This window comes from Hyposmocoma kahamanoa, unplaced genomic scaffold, assembly GCF_003589595.1.
Source record: "Hyposmocoma kahamanoa isolate Upper Pololo Valley unplaced genomic scaffold, ASM358959v1 245, whole genome shotgun sequence".
NCBI lineage: Eukaryota > Metazoa > Arthropoda > Insecta > Lepidoptera > Cosmopterigidae > Hyposmocoma > Hyposmocoma kahamanoa.
In genome coordinates this window covers 1,307,057-1,319,731 of record NW_020653762.1, presented here as the reverse complement: position 1 = coordinate 1,319,731, position 12,675 = coordinate 1,307,057, and positions in this window count along the sequence as shown.

Here is a 12,675-nt window from a genome sequence, read left to right as displayed (position 1 = left end):
ATAACCGAACGCAGGCCGTAAATTTTTACGACTTTAAACCTCTGGACATTATGAAAGCGCAGATCTGCCGCGCAGCGTCTCACATGCCACGTTGAGGGGTTTCGGTAAGTGTTTTTTTATGGGCAGTTCGGTTATTAAATTTTGCTATCGATATAATACTTATCAGGGTTTTATTCTTTTTTGTTCGGATTGGAGAAGATTGGCAACATGGCATTTTTCTCTTAGATAATAAACAGGGAGTTCATTTAGTTTCAAGACTTAAGTTTATAAAGATTATATTCCTGAAAATACTCGTAAATGAATGAACGAATTAAATATTTGTTCTTTTTCTTCTAGTATCTTTCCCATCGGAGGTTGGATACCATCATGGTAATTCTGACAAAGGCTGCCGCTCTAAAGAACCAGGTGGTACTGCATCTGAACCATTCCCTCAAATTTTTCAACCAGGAGTGCCGCCTTCAACCAACATTTCGTTTTCTAGCGATTTTACCTTGGATGATAACTTGGAGTAATTTGTTATTGTACGTAAAAAAATATAAGTTAATTTGCAACCAGCGGCCTTATTGCTATGTACTCATTTCGTCCAAGCAACCTTAGGATAGAAATTTAATCTTTTAGCAAAATTTTTGGATCACTTCCAATGTCAGTGTCTAGACCATTGGCAGGGGATTTCACAAATTTTACAAGATTTTTGTAACATTTCTCCAACATGTAGGTTTCACCACTATACGAATATATTCCTTCGCCTTTGTAGCGTAGAGTCAGTGAGTACTGTTACATTATTCTAGTACCATGAAGTCAATTCAATGATAGAGGTGAATAAATGATACTGTGCAAAATCGTTACGTAATTATAGTCTCGACGGTGTATAAAGTACACACGGAGCACTTAAAGCCGACGCTCCCTTCCCCCCTTTCGTATGTCGGATGGCTGGAGTATAGTTGGAGCCCAACTTATGGTAATGTCGACTTTTGAATAATACACGAGACTGCTGCTATGATAATGCTGTCTTTTAACTGTTCCATGTACTGCGTTTAAGTTACTGTTTAGATTAGCGTCAAGTTACCGTTCAGTTTCAGTTACAGCTTGATGCCACATCTTGAAATAGAAATGGCCAAAAGCATCGGCAAACTTTGTTTGCAGCATTTCTAAAATTCACAAAGAATAAGGGTTGTGTCATATTGCCGCCGCCGGGCTAACTTTATTTTCTACAAGATAAGGCAACACTTCATTTAACAACAAATGAAAACGAAGCTGCAGCAAACGGCCGTGGCAATGTGAGGCAACCTTAATTCGACTTTCCGTTATTTTCGGGTACGCAATTTTTAATTTTGTAAGTTAGCCATTTGAGTGTATTTCTTCATGTAAATTTTAAAAAGTTTGTGGTATAGTTGGAAACTTTGACTTAAAAAACAAAGAGACTTTTTACTTTAAAATCTATAATATAAAACAATTTTATATGTATAAGTGTATCATCATTTATTTATTTATACTTTATACATTCATATTATGTACATTTGATATAAGTAATTTATTTATTTGTGTAATTATTGAATACACAGAGTGTTTCTTTTAAATGGGACAGTATGGGGAAATCTGAAACTATAGAAGAGACAAGAAAACTGTCTTAGGGTGTATTTCCACCGGCGAGGCGAGACGATTTTTAAAACTTCTATGGCAAAATATCAATTCTCTCCTAGCGCATCTTCGGTTGAAATGGTCGGGATTGACGAGGATGGGCGAGACGAGATTTGAATTATTTGTTGATGTAACATTGAACCGTATTGCTGCCTACATAGACTCTTTATTAACTCTGCAACGGAAACACGATTCACGATGTCTCATATAATATCGCGCAAGCTCGCGCGAGCTCGCGCGTGCTCGCTCAAACTGAGTCTATTAGTCTAAAAAAAAATTTGATCACTTTTATTTATTTTTGTGGATACATCATGTTTGAGTAAAAAATTGACTTTGCTATAATTGTTTTCACAAAAAAATACTTAACGGTTCTAAAGACAGTTTCCTTGTATCTTTTATGGTTTCATATTTCCCATACTGTCCCATTTAAAAGTCTCTGTATACGCTTGAAAGGCAAAATGGGATAAGCGACACTTTAGAGTCATATTGAGTTATATATACCGTTGGAATCAGAAACATTAGCTGATTCTTGATGGTATATAGGGCGCACTATTAGTTGCCGGAATTGGCCCTTACATAAACAATATTTAAAAAGTAATTACAACATTTGAAAATGGAACTCTTTGTCTGTAGGCTACAGTTTGTTTCATCTGATTGTTACTTGTTTTTACATTGTGGCGTTATTTTAGAAATTAGTTGCCTACATCACCATGGATTTAACTTGTGAAAATTTTCGTAGTATGATTTTCTACGACTTTAAGTGTAATTTAACAACTCAGCCGAGCGAAGCTCCGCTGAGCTGTTAAATTACAAAGACCGTTTTAGGCGATGAAGCACCATACAAGACGACTATTTATAGCTGGTTTGCAGAATTCAAACGCGGTCGTGTGAATCTCAGTGACGAATTTCGTGATGGTCGCCCGTCCAATGCTGTGAACAACAAAAACATCGATGCTGTGCGCTGTATGATCAAAACAGACAGGCATGCTACATGACATGAGATTCGGGCATCTTTAGGCATAGGCATGAGTCGAATACAATCAATACTACACAAACATTTGCGTGTGAAAAATGCTTTCGGTGGATCGCACACAATATGACTGAGGCTATTTTTATTGCCAAACCAGGAATTAAAATATCCTCTTCAGTTGTTTAAAGGTTGATTTGAAGAAATCCCTCAAAGGGCTCGCCTTTGTACTCACATTTAATTTTGAAACTGTTGGTAACATATATCGTTTATTCTTGTGGTACAATATAGTGTTCACATGTATACGTATTTATATGAGGGTATATGCTGCGACTGTTTGATCATATTGAAAGGGTGGATGGTGGTAGAATAAATTAGAAAATTTATCGAGGGGCTGTGGAGGGTGTTAATATAAACGCCGCCCTTGGCATACAGATATCAGCTAGATAAAGTGTATTCTTTAAGAGGTCAGGTCCAAAACAACAATCGGATACGAGTGGAGAAAGTTTTAGTAGCAAACAGCTCCTTGTGTTCGTCCAAGGAAGTACTGTCGCCGCCAAGCAGTAACGTCGGCATTACTGTGTTTCAGTTTGAAGGGTCCTTCCTTTTACGAAATTACAGTCCCATGAGACATGTCAACTTATATCTCAGGGTGACTTGAGCCGTGACAGTGCCCCTCCGTTCTTTGCGATTTAAAGCTCTGAGTGGCACTGCAACTGTTATGGGCAGGCGTATAGTTTACCATAAGGCGCACGATTAAATGTTTCGGACGGCGAACGAGAGTACAGGACCATATTCTCCCTTAACCTAAATTAGAAATATACAGAAACGGTCGATGGTACAGATTTATTTTAATACATAATAAAATTTCTATATTAATACTTTTAATCTTCTTCCTATACCCTGATTGGGTCATGTACCGTACTAAATTTTATTGTAAATATTTTTTAATGTTACATGTGCAATATGGAAACGAATAAATAAGTACCAGTTGCAGAGGCACGCAGATTTTTAAATAACAAAGACCACGGGAGTTGACAAGTATATGCCTGTAGTTTTACCCTTCAAAAACGTAACGTAGTTAATGCTCACATTACTGCTATGTTTGCTATGTAAATACTTATATTTTTTGCCATATTATTACCATTTATTACATTTACAAAGTAAACAGGCGGAATTCGAGTTCAGAATGAAAAATATACCAGCATGAGATTCTTCATGGCGAGATTGACTCTTCTTACCTTTTAAGTAAAATAAATATCTGGATAAGGCGTAATCCCCGAATACCTAGCAAACGTATAAGAATAACACTTCCTTTTATAATGCCCTGGTAAAAATGCGTCGGCTTTACAACGAGATATCTATGAAAAACTGCTGTTTGGATATTTTTCAAGATCCAGAATATTTAAAGGAGTAGTGACTCGAACTTATATTTAAATCTTATCAATGTAATATGATTGTTATCTCTTTTGTAATAATGTTCAAAGTCTTTAAAAGTACCTATTTTTTTGTTAAAATATACCATATGAACAGAAAAACATCAAGTTTATTATTTCAAAGTCAGAGCCTCACAGAGCTGAAAGGGTGAATACCACAAAGGCATTGTTCTAGGCAGCCGCGGCGCGGGCGACCGCCGCGGCGCCAGCAAACACAGTAGGGAATCTATTTTCTGTTCTAACTTTATGGAGTGCCGTAAGTAACGAACTTAAGACTTATTTATATAAGCTTATTTTGTGTTATTTTAATGGTACCGCAGGCGGGTGTTCACCTTAAAAAATGCCACTAAATTCTATTTTTTTTACTGTATCCGTGTTTCAGCTGCAAAGCATTTTTCACCGGAAAGGATTTAAAAAACCGTGGTGGCCATTAAATAGTTCAATGGTGGTGGCCTAATGATTTTACACACAGCTTCTCAAGCAGAGGCAGTGGGTTGGAAACATCGAGTTTCTGCATTGCACGGCCTCACTCGTCTTGGGGGCGGGTCGGAGGACAACTGACCTGCCCCTTCGTTGGCGCGGAAGCCAGGGTAAGCCAGGGCGGCCGGGCGGCGTTGTGGTGAATGTGCACCGACCCCAAGGCGCCGACTCAACCGGCGGGAGGTAAACCCGGGGGGATTTTGTGGGGTAGGCCCTCCGGTCTGGAGCGAAAGTCCCCACATAACCCCTGAATCTCCCTGGGCTCAGGGGTATTAATAAAGATTCCGCCCCGTAAAAAAAAAATAATTGAACGCGACACAATGCCTCGTTCAACTGCCTTCCTCCTGCCTATTCACTTCTCAAAACATGGAAAGTTACAGAAAAGGAAAAAAGTTTACACAGCAGTTGCACGTCCTCTCACTAAAAGTGCACCTCACTAATAGGTATCCGAGGTCTGCACTCAAATCTCGATTCGGTCCACTACCACCTTGAAACCGACAAACCGCAGCTGCTGTTCCTCACCGACACGCAGATCAGATGTCCGACTGACGCAGCGTACCTCAGCTACCCCGGGTATACTTTAGAGCACAGGTACATACCTCGTGCGTCTGTCTGTACGTTCGCGATGACATCTGTGTCATCGTCAAGCGTCTCAAGAACCTCCACATCACGAATGGTTGTTCCCGTACCAAATGACCGATCACGCTGGGAGAGAGACGCGTAAACTTGCGTTAACGCTAAGCCCTTTTTTTCCATTTCCCATTTCCCAGCTTGTCAGTGGCGCTACCAGGATCCCAGATGTTTAGTCTGATACGGCTAATTGCTTGGACCTTCTGTTAACAACTGATCCAGACCGCTACTCTGTGGTTGTGGAGGCCCCACTGGGTACTTCCGACCATTGTCTGGTGAAACCTGTACCCGTATACTCCCCACCTGATCAGGGCCCTAGTAGTATGAGACGGGTGTGGCGATACTAGTTAGCAGATTGGGACGCCAACGGCTATGGAGTGGAATTCCCTGCCTGCAGACTTGTTCCCTGAACGTTATAACTTGGGCCTTTTCGGCGAGAGTAAGGCGAGAGTTGCATTATTTAGGTGTGCATGCTTTATCGTCGACCGCATCGTCACTTTCCTGTCGTCACAACTGCCTCCGTGGCCGAACGGTTACCATACCGGACTGCCACGCAGAGGTCCCCGGGTTCGATTCCCGGGCCGGGAGAAATATTTGTATGGCCTACATTTATTTCTCTCGTGAGTTTGGGTGTAATTTGTGGTTGTCTATGTGTGTGTCCATGGCACCCGCGACACAGGGTTTCCCTAGTGCGGGGCTATGTTGAGTGTGTGCGTTATTATTTATTTATTTATTTATTTATTTCCATCAGGTGAGATGGAGGTCAAATGCGCACTTATGTTTTATATATATATATATATATATATATATATATATTAAAAAAACTGATAGTTCCTTTTACATGAAATTCCCCGCCTTCATCTGTTGCCTCGCGCAGCGCATTTCAGTGGAGCATCAATTGCGTGAATCAAAAGAGTCGCATCATTTCAAAGCTTCCTTCTGCAAAAAGGTCGACATATCGCACATAAGGGGATCTCCGTATGGTTTATTTTTCTTGGTTTACGCTTACAAGTACACATTTCGCGAACAATACGACATTTATTACAAAATGACACGACAGCCGCACAATTTCTTTGTAAAACTTGTTGAAGTTCAACTCTGCCGTTTGCCATAAGAACGGTCAAAATTCAAAGTGTCAAACTTGATAATATTCTCTGATCATTCACATGCTAATGTTTCCGTTGTTAGTTGTAATAACTGATACAAAATAGTGTTCTTCAAACTGCTTCGGTGGTGGAACTGTTACCATGTAGATCTGCCACGCAGAGGTTCCGGATTCGATTCCCGGGAGAAATATTTGTATGGCCTTCATTTATTTCTCTCAGGAGTTTGGTTGAAAAAAAATATAATAACAACAGAACAGGTCCAAAAATTAAGTTGACGTAGTGTTCAAAGGAGGTAAAAATTTGTTCCTATTGACTCTGTGCACATATTAAGAAGTATCGAGAATGTAAACATAAACAAGGGCAAAAAAATGAGTTTCCGTGGCGATCGTTATTGAATGGCAGCTATGAGCCGATGGCTGGCAGTGCCTGTAATTAGGACGCACATGGCGCGTGGGGAACTGTAAAATGTAATCAGTACCTTGTGCTCTATGATCAATATCAGAACAGGGTATTGGTAAGGCAGTAGGACAACTTTACACAGTAGTATTAAGTATGCTTACTTACACATCAAAAGTGGGATCGAGGTATTTTTTTAATATTTAATTACCCCATTAAATTTAAATAAAAATATCTATGTAAATTAATGAAATTATTTATTTAGTTACTTATTTTTTTAATTATGAAATTGACCAAAAGACCGTTGGGGCTTAAAAAAATATTTAAAAAATCTGATTTTCAGCAAAAACGTGCATAATCCCTAGACAGTTTTAATGTGTCTGTTTTAACTGTAAACGAACACAATAAAATATGGAACCAATATTCGGAACAATTGGCGGATTTACAATAAGTGTGACAATGCTTAATTTATTGTAACCGTATGTGTGCAGGACTGTTAAATATGTAAACGTCAAAACTTATCACAGGTGGGCACCGTTGATTATGAAACCTAATTTCTCCTCTTACTCTAATGATACGGGGCTCCATGCCGGGCACTCGCTCAAGGTTACGCGATAAAGTGTCTACCGCTGAGTGCGCCGACGTCGGCGCAAGCGCGCATATCTGAATGGTCGTACGGAATGTTTTGTAAAAAAAATGGCAGGACTATATAGTCTTGGGAGGTTGTTTGTGATTTGAGCTTACTAATATTAGTAACATCATAAACAGCAACTGTTGTTCCATGACTTTCAATAATTCATAAATTTTACATACGTACAAAAATAAAGATATTTAAATCGCTCTACACAGTCATAGCTTTATGCGGTTCGATGCAAAACGCAGGAGCGGGGGTGGACGCTTGTACATTTGAACTAACTACATTACTAGCAAATACAATCTAAAGTGTCAGACAGTACTTACAATAAAAACTTGAAAGTTTATTTTTTGCAAATTTATTATGTTTTGTAAAAGTCATGGAAATGTTGTTTATGGTGTTATTAATAAAGTCCTGAGAAGTTGTTAGTACAAATAACCCTGCATAATGCTTTTGTAACGACGGCATTGCTGAATGCGTGTTTGAATCTTAATTATCGAATTATGAAAATATACGGTACTTTGCCCTAGTAGCATGTGCCGTTGGCAGTTTTGTACACTACACTGGCCAACAATAAGAAATCTAATCAGTGTAACCACAACGACGTTGCTTTCCTCGTATTCCCATCAAAATAAGTATTAAATGAAAACCAAAGGTTATCAAACTAAAGGTTTAAAACTATCTAGTAAGGAACGGAGAATGCTTCATTATAAATATTATAGAAAAGAATAAATAAGTCGGTGGACTCAAATTATATAAGAACTTGCGGAAGAAATAATGAATAAATGAAATGTTCTTTATTGCACTTAAATAATTACAATGACAATACAGAACAGTAATGTAAATATCACAGAGTAAGCTAATCTATTAACAGGCGGAAAAAAAACATCATTATGAAATGAAATGAAATGAAAGAATTTATTTCAGACTACATGTCCATATAATGTTAGTAGGAACTTAAATAACTATGTTAGTAGAATGCAAAATTTTCATTTTCGTTTACATGAATGGACATCCAATGTTTAAGGATTGGGCTGTCCATCCTCTCTGCTATCACTCTAAGAAGACTGTTGGTACTGCCCCTCACTCTGGCCAGCAGGGAAGCCACTCTTTTCCGAATGATGGCCTGGAAACCGTCGATTCTACCGTCCGTGAACATCCCAGAGGCACTACAGTATCGAGGCAACCCCATCAGTCCCCTTAGGGCATTGTTGAATTGGACTCGTAGGGCACTGTAGGCTTTTTTTGTGTAATCGCTCCACAGGTTGCACGTGTATAGTGTCTGGCAAAAAGTTTTAAAGAGGGTGATTTTCACCTCATGAGAGCATCGTGCAAACCTACGGGCCAGCATGTTACACCGTACCGCCAGTGCCCTGCGTTCCCTCTCCAAGTCGACGTCATCCGATAAATTTTCCGTGACCCAGTGACCCTGATACTTGAACTTGGTCACTTTTTCAGTTCAGTTCCGTTTAGAGTGACTGGTGGCGTCGCATAGGTTTTGGAACCTGATTTGAACACCAACAGCTCACTCTTTTTAACATTGTATCTGAGCCCATGGGCCTCGGCATACCTTTCACATACATTGAGAAGTACTTTAAGAGCGCTGATTGAGGGGCCCAACAGCGCCATATCGTCTGCATAACTTATGTTATTAACAAAACAACCATCTACTGAACAGCCGACACCAGTGCTACCGAGCTCCTCCATCAGCCCATTTATGTACAAGTTGAATAGGTTCGGAGAAGTCAGCCCCCCCTGTCTTACTCCACATTTCATCTGGTATTCCTCTGAGGGCTTCCCAGCCCACCTAACAAAATTTACTTGATTTTCATACCAATATCTAAACAAATCTGTCAATTCTTTAGGTATACTCGTATTATACATTTTATTCCATAGGACGCTATAGGATACCATGTCAAAAGCCTTAGACAGGTCCAGGAAGCATGCGAAAACAGGCGTCCCCCTATCCGTGTAGTACCTAACAGTGTGCTTAAGACACAGAATAGCTGATTCTGTAGACAGACCAGGTCGGAAGCCGAATTGAGCATCGTGTAGCTTCACATGTTGCCCTAGGTATTTGTTAAGCACACTGTCCAGCACTTTGGCCATAATTGTTGCCAGAGAAATTGGTCTATAATTACTCGTCTCTGAAGCATCACCTACTCATCTTATTTTTAATTATAGGTACGACAACTGTCTTCATAAGATCAGGAGGCAGATACTTGTGCCTAATGCAAAAGGTGAACAGCATTGATAAGACCCTAGGAAGGTGGACACCTGCATGCTGCAGATGTTCGATGCTGAGACCATCGTGTCCAGGTGACTTCCCTTTCGTCATGCTCCTGATAACCTTATCAATCTCCTTAGCCGTGACTTTAACTAAGGGGTCGTCAGACACTTTGCTCTCAACATCCACCAACTGCTCCCCGGTCTCCCTGTCTAGCGGTGACTCTACTTTGAAATGCTGCCGAAAAAGATTGGCTATGTCACTAGCATCACACATACCACCTACGCTCACTGGAAGTCCCACTTTTTGGTTCAGTTTGTTGGTTGCTTTCCAGAACTGTACAAAATTTTTATTTTTATGATGAGAAGCTATAAAGTCCATCTTGATTTTATTTTTATTATTTTGACAGTATCGGAGTTTCCGTTTAAATTCCTTTCTGGCGGCGCACATTTTATCGTATGCACAACCAGAAATAGGCTTACCACATCGACACCATTCTAGAAAGCAAACTCGTGCCATTTGGTGGGCCCTTCCGACATACGTGTTCCAACCAGTAACATAACCACCCTTTCCTCGTTGTTTATTTACAGAGCTGGAAACGGCAGATTCTTTTAAAATATTAACAATGTCATTATACATTTTATCAATAAATTTTCTATGGTCAATATTATTACACAGGCTATCAGAGCATAATGTCATATCAACAGGGAAATCAATGGCTTTTAGCTTATTATTACAAATGTCAAGATATTCATTAATTTGCGATTGTTCTCTGTTTCCCCATATTATCCCTTTCAATAAAATGTCATCATGGCAGCAATTATTCATTTTAGGAACAGCTTTATCTAAATAATGTTGTTATTCTCATAAAATTATTATAATAAATGTATAACTACGTCATCATGTGAGGTTAGGTAAAGCAATACAACGGTTTCTGAAGTCATTTTTTGAGGTTTTGTAATTTTTTTATCGAGGGAAGTTTAGTCAACCGTGTTACGGGTCCCGTAGTTCACTAATGATATCTTCTGTGTTCACTTATTTTATTTAACTACGATTATTTTGGTCTCACTTTACATTAATAGTAAACTACACGTTGAATAGTCGACTTTATGTGAATAATGTAATAATAACTACTTTTACAAATCGAAACGATTGTCGTACTGGACCCTTAACATACTTAAAATTTCTGTAACATCTATTTTACTCATGGAGATCAATAAAATAATTAAGTATTTATTGTATTGACTTCTGAATTATGAAAAAGAAATATATTCCATATAATTATTAAAAATTTGTTCAACTACTGACACTCCGTAGTCTGTGTGTATCGTTTACTTCACTGCCTCAGCGAAATGTGCACATCTGTCAAATATATGGAACACAAAGGACTATTAATAGTCCGATGCCACTAAATAATGCTACCTTCCTGTATACGAAACCACTGCAGGAGGTACTATATAGCCTCTGTGTACATAAACGAGATATTAGACTGTACACTATGACTTTGTAATCCATAACTTGTAGTACATACTTCAGCCGAACTAAATAAATAAAATAACAGAGATGTTGGAGATTTGAAATTCTTCGAAAAGACGCTATATTTACCGTCGTTAGATGAAAGGGTGCTTGTGACAAAATCTCAAAACAGAGAAAATAAGATTTAAAGAAATCAAATTTAAAAAATATCTACTTTTCTCTTGCGGTAACTTCATACCTTATCCACCATTTCCTTTGAAAAAATGTCACATGCGCCTTTTCAACCAACGGCGGTAGATGTCTACCGCCGGTTGGATGAAAATGATAACATAATGAGACGCATCTAAAAGCTATAACTATGGCATCTGTTAACCTAAGCAGTGGTAATGTCTTATGGAAATTAGGTAATACACCCCTTTCCCCTCCCTCGCCAGCTCGCATGAAATAATGTCAGTAATGCACCGTGCGCTCGCTCTGTCGCGGTTGTAAAGTGTGTTATTATTAGCTTAATGGAGGTGGTAAACCATCACTATGTTGATTTATGAATACCTACATTATAATCGTTTATTGCATCCTCGGGGATTGCTATCTAGTAATAAGGTCGTCTGTTGTTGTAGAGTGAGAGTATTTCTATTGTATTGTATTATTTCACCTGTTGCCAGTTTGTGTGGATCACTACTCTGGTGTAGTAATACTTTGAGCTTGAAAGTAATTTTATAACTATCTCCATGGCCGAACGGTTACCATGCCGCACTGCCACGCAGAGGTCCCAGGTTCGAGTCCCGGACCGGCAGAAATATTTGTACGGCCTACATTTATTTCTCTCGTGAGTTTGGGTGTAATTCATGGTTGTCTATGTGTGTGTCCATAGCATACCCGATATAGGGTTTCCCTAGTGCGGGGCTGAGTAGAGTGAATGCGTTATTATTATTATCTAACCCAGAACCTCAGCACTCACAGATGAAACCGAGGTTACCATTTACATTAATTTTAATTTATATAATTCTAAACTAAACATTTGAGTTTATACACACTGTTCAATGTGTCCGCCCCAGTAATTATATTGGTAATGTAAGTAAATAGAAAGCAGTAAATGAGCTTGAACGTAAATTTTGTGTAAAATATATTGATTCCATACTGTGCGAATACTACCCGCATTAGGCAGGCTTTATGTCTAGTGAAGAAAGGCTTACGTTTTGTTCAAAGTACCGGGAAACTATCCGAAACCTACAATTTGCAACGAAAAACAAAAGCGCATCTTCAAACCCAGTGAGTTTTCACAAACATGGCTTGAAAATATCCAGCTGTATTCTGAAAATGCGGCGATCTTTAAAAATGGCATTTAATTTAAAGTTGGCGAGCATGCGCGGAGACATGTGACGGCCAGTGTTACCAACTTCGCGGCAAAAAGGGCAAAAAACATCGTACTCCGACGTAAAACTCGCCCCGATGGTCACCCACTCGGCGGTTATTGAAACAGAAGTGGACGTAGGCAGAATTCATGCTAACAATGATGCTTATTTAGTTCGTTCGGTCGTCGTAGGTATAGTCAACAACTTAGTGATAAAATTGTCTGAAATTCATAGAAAAAAAGAAACACACATTTACGTCTATTAATATACTCATGGGTTCGAGGATCCTGAACTCAAATGGAATTGAGCGGGACACATAGTAAGGTGAGATGA